This window comes from Ursus americanus, unplaced genomic scaffold (assembly GCF_024610735.1).
Source record: "Ursus americanus isolate L20-20 unplaced genomic scaffold, mUrsAme1.1.p SCAF_142, whole genome shotgun sequence".
Taxonomy (NCBI): Eukaryota; Metazoa; Chordata; class Mammalia; order Carnivora; family Ursidae; genus Ursus; species Ursus americanus.
In genome coordinates, this window is record NW_028273724.1 from 193,831 (window position 1) to 200,622 (window position 6,792).

Below are 6,792 nucleotides of genomic sequence, written 5' to 3' on the forward strand. Positions count from 1 at the left end.
TTTTGCTAGCAGGAGTTCAAGCCCAAGGCACACAGCCCGGAGACCCCTGGGGCAAAAACGGCTTCGGACGAACAAAAGGTGCTTGCTGTGGAACACCTATCCCAAGTGGGGGTAGCCAGCTCAACAAAATGCCACACACCCAGGTGTAAGAAACAATATTGTCCAGGCATGGTCTAAGCCCCTCACCTCGTCCCTGTGGTTTGGGGAGCCGGAGGGACACCCGAGGCCCACGGCCCTGAGAACCTTTGCAAAAAGCCGGCTTCCCACGGAAACAGTTTTCCTGAGGTGCAGACCCTATCCCAAGTGGTTGTGGCAAGGTAAAGCCAATGCCCTCCACTTCTCTGGAAGAAACCACAGTGCCCAGGCATGTTCTAAGCCCTCCCATCCTCCCTGGGCTTCTGGCAGCAGGAGTGAAAAGAGAGGAGCAGAGCACTGGGACCCGTTTGACAAAAACCGGCTTCCCACGGGAAAGTCTTTCTCCACGTGCAGACATGCTCTCAGGTGCCTGTGGCAAGGGGAAGGAAATGCCATACACTGACCTGGAAGAGACCACAGGGCCCAGGCACAGTCTGAACCCTTCCCTTAACCCGGCGCTTTCGCTAGCAGGATTTCAAGCCCAACGAACACAGCCCGGAGACCCCTGGGGCAAAAACGGCTTCCGACGAACAATAGGTGCTTGCCGTGGAACACCTATCCCAAGAGGGGGTAGCCAGCTCAACAAAATGCCACACACCCAGGTGTAAGAAACAACATTGCCCAGCCATGGTCTAAGCCCCTCACCTCTTCCCTGTGGTTTGGGGAGCCCGAGGGACACCCGAGGCCCACGGCCCTGAGACCCCTTTGCAAAAAGGCGGCTTCTACGGAAACAGTTTCCCTGAGGTGCAGACCCTATCCCAAGTGGTTGTGGCAAGGTAAAGCCAATCCCCTCCACTTCTCTGGAAGAAACCACAGTGCCCAGGCATGTTCTAAGCCCTCCCATCCTCCCTGGGCTTCTGGCAGCAGGAGTGAAAAGAGAGGAGCAGAGCACTGGGACCCGTTTGACAAAAACCGGCTTCCCACGGGAAAGTCTTTCTCCACGTGCAGACATGCTCCCAGGTGCCTGTGGCAAGGGGAAGGAAATGCCATACACTGACCTGGAAGAGACCACAGGGCCCAGGCACAGTCTGAACCCTTCCCTCAACCCGGCGGTTTTGCTAGCAGGAGTTCAAGCCCAACGAACACAGCCCGGAGACCCCTGGGGCAAAAACGGCTTCCGACGAACAATAGGTGCTTGCTGTGGAACACCTATCCCAAGTGGGGGTAGCCAGCTCAACAAAATGCCACACACCCAGGTGTAAGAAACAACATTGCCCAGGCACGGTCTAAGCCCCTCACCTCGTCCCTGTGCTTTGGGGAGCCGGAGGGACATCCGAGGCCCACGGCCCTGAGACCCCTTTGCAAAAAGCCGGCTTCCCACGGAAACAGTTTTCCTCAGGTGCGAACCCTCTCCCAAGTGGTTGTGGCAAGGTAAAGCCAATGCCCTCCACTTCTCTGGAAGAAACCCCAGTGCCCAGCCATGTTCTAAGCCCTCCCATCCTCCCTGGGCTTCTGGCAGCAGGAGTGAAAAGAGAGGAGCAGAGCACTGGGACCCGTTTGACAAAAACCGGCTTCCCACGGGAAAGTCTTTCTCCACGTGCAGACATGCTCCCAGGTGCCTGTGGCAAGGGGAAGGAAATGCCATACACTGACCTGGAAGAGACCACAGGGCCCAGGCACTGTCTGAACCCTTCCCTCAACCCGGCGGTTTTGCTAGCAGGAGTTCAAGCCCAACGAACACAGCCCGGAGACCCCTGGGGCAAAAACGGCTTCCGACGAACAATAGGTGCTTGCCGTGGAACACCTATCCCAAGTGGGGGTAGCCAGCTCAACAAAATGCCACACACCCAGGTGTAAGAAACAACATTGCCCAGGCATGGTCTAAGCCCCTCACCTCGTCCCTGTGCTTTGGGGAGCCGGAGGGACAGCCGTAGCCCACGTACCCTGAGACCCCTTTGCAAAAAGCCGGCTTCCCACGGAGACAGTTTTCCTGAGGTGTAGACCCTATCCCAAATGGTTGTGGCAAGGTAAAGCCAATGCCCTCCACTTCTCTGGAAGAAACCACAGTGCCCAGGCATGTTCTAAGCCCTCCCATCCTCCCTGGGCTTCTGGCAGCAGGAGTGAAAAGAGAGGAGCAGAGCACTGGGACCCGTTTGACAAAAACCGGCTTCCCACGGGAAAGTCTTTCTCCACGTGCAGACATGCTCCCAGGTGCCTGTGGCAAGGGGAAGGAAATGCCATACACTGACCTGGAAGAGACCACAGGGCCCAGGCACAGTCTGAACCCTTCCCTCAACCCGGCGGTTTTGCTAGCAGGAGTTCAAGCCCAACGAACACAGCCCGGAGACCCCTGGGGTAAAAACGGCTTCCGAGGAACAATAGGTGCTTGCTGTGGAACACCTATCCCAAGTGGGGGTAGCCAGCTCAACAAAATGCCACACACCCAGGTGTAAGAAACAACATTGTCCAGCCATGGTCTAAGCCCCTCACCTCGTCCCTGTGGTTTGGGGAGCCGGAGGGACACCCGAGGCCCACGGCCCTGAGAATCCTTTGCAAAAAGCCGGCTTCCCACGGAAACAGTTTTCCTGAGGTGCAGACCCTATCCCAAGTGGTTGTGGCAAGGTAAAGCCAATGCCCTCCACTTCTCTGGAAGAAACCACAGTGCCCAGGCATGTTCTAAGCCCTCCCATCCTCCCTGGGCTTCTGGCAGCAGGAGTGAAAAGAGAGGAGCAGAGCACTGGGACCCGTTTGACAAAAACCGGCTTCCCACGGGAAAGTCTTTCTCCACGTGCAGACATGCTCCCAGGTGCCTGTGGCAAGGGGAAGGAAATGCCATACACTGACCTGGAAGAGACCACAGGGCCCAGGCACAGTCTGAACCCTTCCCTCAACCCGGCGGTTTTGCTAGCAGGATTTCAAGCCCAACGAACACAGCCCGGAGACGCCTGGGGCAAAAACGGCTTCCGAGGAACAATAGGTGCTTGCCGTGGAACACCTATCCCAAGTGGGGGTAGCCAGCTCAACAAAATGCCACACACCCAGGTGTAAGAAACAACATTGCCCAGGCATGGTATAAGCCCCTCACCTCTTCCCTGTGCTTTGGGGAGCCGGAGGGACAGCCGAGGCCCACGTACCCTGAGACCCCTTTGCAAAAAGCCGGCTTCCCACGGAAACAGTTTTCCTGAGGTGTAGACCCTCTCCCAAGTGGTTGTGGCAAGGTAAAGCCAATGCCCTCCACTTCTCTGGAAGAAACCACAGTGCCCAGGCATGTTCTAAGCCCTCCCATCCTCCCTGGGCTTCTGGCAGCAGGAGTGAAAAGAGAGGAGCAGAGCACTGGGACCCGTTTGACAAAAACCGGCTTCCCACGGGAAAGTCTTTCTCCACGTGCAGACATGCTCCCAGGTGCCTGTGGCAATTGGAAGGAAATGCCATACACTGACCTGGAAGAGACCACAGGGCCCAGGCACAGTCTGAACCCTTCCCTCAACCCGGCGGTTTTGCTAGCAGGAGTTCAAGCCCAACGAACACAGCCCGGAGACCCCTGGGGCAAAAACGGCTTCCGACGAACAATAGGTGCTTGCTGTGGAACACCTATCCCAAGTGGGGGTAGCCAGCTCAATAAAATGCCACACACCCAGGTGTCAGAAACAACATTGCCCAGGCATGGTCTAAGCCCCTCACCTCGTCCCTGTGCTTTGGGGAGCCGGAGGGACACCCGAGGCCCACGGCCCTGAGACCCCTTTGCAAAAAGCAGGCTTCCCACGGAAACAGTTTTCCTGAGGTGCAGACCCTCTCACAAGTGGTTGTGGCAAGGTAAAGCCAATGCCCTCCACTTCTCTGGAAGAAACCACAGTGCCCAGCCATGTTCTAAGCCCTCCCATCCTCCTTGGGCTTCTGGCAGCAGGAGTGAAAATAGAGGAGCAGAGCACTGGGACCCGTTTGACAAAAACCGGCTTCCCACGGGAAAGTCTTTCTCCACGTGCAGACATGCTCCCAGGTGCCTGTGGCAAGGGGAAGGAAATGCCATACACTGACCTGGAAGAGACCACAGGGCCCAGGCACAGTCTGAACCCTTCCCTCATCCCGGCGGTTTTGCTAGCAGGAGTTCAAGCCCAACGAACACAGCCCGGAGACCCCTGGGGCAAAAACGGCTTCCGACGAACAATAGGTGCTTGCTGTGGAACACCTATCCCAAGAGGGGGTAGCCAGCTCAACAAAATGCCACACACCCAGGTGTAAGAAACAACATTGCCCAGGCATGGTCTAAGCCCCTCAACTCGTCCCTGTGCTTTGGGGAGCCGGAGGGACAGCCGAGGCCCACGGCCCTTAGACCCCTTTGCAAAAAGACGGCTTCCCACGGAGACAGTTTTCCTGAGGTGCAGACCCTCTCACAAGTGGTTGTGGCAAGGTAAAGCCAATGCCCTCCACTTCTCTGGAAGAAACCCCAGTGCCCAGCCATGTTCTAAGCCCTCCCATCCTCCCTGGGCTTCTGGCAGCAGGAGGGAAAAGAGAGGAGCAGAGCACTGGGACCCGTTTGACAAAAACCGGCTTCCCACGGGAAAGTCTTTCTCCACGTGCAGACATGCTCCCAGGTGCCTGTGGCAAGGGGAAGGAAATGCCATACACTGACCTGGAAGAGACCACAGGGCCCAGGCACAGTCTGAACCCTTCCCTCAACCCGGCGGTTTTGCTAGCAGGAGTTCAAGCCCAACGAACACAGCCCGGAGACCCCTGGGGCAAAAACGGCTTCCGACGAACAATAGGTGCTTGCTGTGGAACACCTATCCCAAGTGGGGGTAGCCAGCTCAACAAAATGCCACACACCCAGGTGTAAGAAACAACATTGCCCAGGCATGGTCTAAGCCCCTCACCTCGTCCCTGTGCTTTGGGGAGCCGGAGGGACATCCGAGGCCCACGGCCCTGAGACCCCTTTGAAAGGCGGCTTCCCACGGAAACAGTTTTCCTGAGGTGCAGACCCTATCCCAAGTGGTTGTGGCAAGGTAACGCCAATGCCCTCCACTTCTCTGGAAGAAACCACAGTGCCCAGGCATGTTCTAAGCCCTCCCATCCTCCCTGGGCTTCTGGCAGCAGGAGTGAAAAGAGAGGAGCAGAGCACTGGGACCCGTTTGACAAAAACCGGCTTCCCACGGGAAAGTCTTTCTCCACGTGCAGACATGCTCCCAGGTGCCTGTGGCAAGGGGAAGGAAATGCCATACACTGACCTGGAAGAGACCACAGGGCCCAGGCACAGTCTGAACCCTTCCCTCAACCCGGCGGTTTTGCTAGCAGGAGTTCAAGCCCAACGAACACAGCCCGGAGACCCCTGGGGCAAAAACGGCTTCCGACGAACAATAGGTGCTTGCTGTGGAACACCTATCCCAAGTGGGGGTAGCCAGCTCAACAAAATGCCACACACCCAGGTGTAAGAAACAACATTGCCCAGGCATGGTCTAAGCCCCTCACCTCGTCCCTGTGCTTTGGGGAGCCGGAGGGACAGCCGAGGCCCACGGCCCTGAGACCCCTTTGCAGAAAGCCGGCTTCCCACGGAGACAGTTTTCCTGAGGTGTAGACCCTTTCCCAAGTGGTTGTGGCCAGGTAAAGCCAATGCCCTCCACTTCTCTGGAAGAAACCACAGTGCCCAGGCATGTTCTAAGCCCTCCCATCCTCCCTGGGCTTCTGGCAGCAGGAGTGAAAAGAGAGGAGCAGAGCACTGGGACCCGTTTGACAAAATCCGGCTTCCCACGGGAAAGTCTTTCTCCACGTGCAGACATGCTCCCAGGTGCCTGTGGCAAGGGGAAGGAAATGCCATACACTGACCTGGAAGAGACCACAGGGCCCAGGCACAGTCTGAACCCTTCCCTCAACCCGGCGGTTTTGCTAGCAGGATTTCAAGCCCAACGAACACAGCCCGGAGACCCCTGGGGCAAAAACGGCTTCCGACGAACAATAGGTGCTTGCTGTGGAACACCTATCCCAAGTGGGGGTAGCCAGCTCAACAAAATGCCACACACCCAGGTGTAAGAAACAACATTGTCCAGCCATGGTCTAAGCCCCTCACCTCGTCCCTGTGGTTTGGGGAGCCGGAGGGACACCCGAAGCCCACGGCCCTGAGAACCCTTTGCAGAAAGCCGGCTTCCCACGGAGACAGTTTTCCTGAGGTGTAGACCCTCTCCCAAGTGGTTGTGGCCAGGTAAAGCCAATGCCCTCCACTTCTCTGGAAGAAACCACAGTGCCCAGGCATGTTCTAAGCCCTCCCATCCTCCCTGGGCTTCTGGCAGCAGGAGTGAAAAGAGAGGAGCAGAGCACTGGGACCCGTTTGACAAAAACCGGCTTCCCACGGGAAAGTCTTTCTCCATGTGCAGACATGCTCCCAGGTGCCTGTGGCAAGGGGAAGGAAATGCCATACACTGACCTGGAAGAGACCACAGGGCCCAGGCACAGTCTGAACCCTTCCCTCAACCCGGCGGTTTTGCTAGCAGGATTTCAAGCCCAACGAACACAGCCCGGAGACGCCTGGGGCAAAAACGGCTTCCGACGAACAATAGGTGCTTGCCGTGGAACACCTATCCCAAGAGGGGGTAGCCAGCTCAACAAAATGCCACACACCCAGGTGTAAGAAACAACATTGCCCAGCCATGGTCTAAGCCCCTCACCTCTTCCCTGTGGTTTGGGGAGCCCGAGGGACACCCGAGGCCCACGGCCCTGAGACCCCTTTGC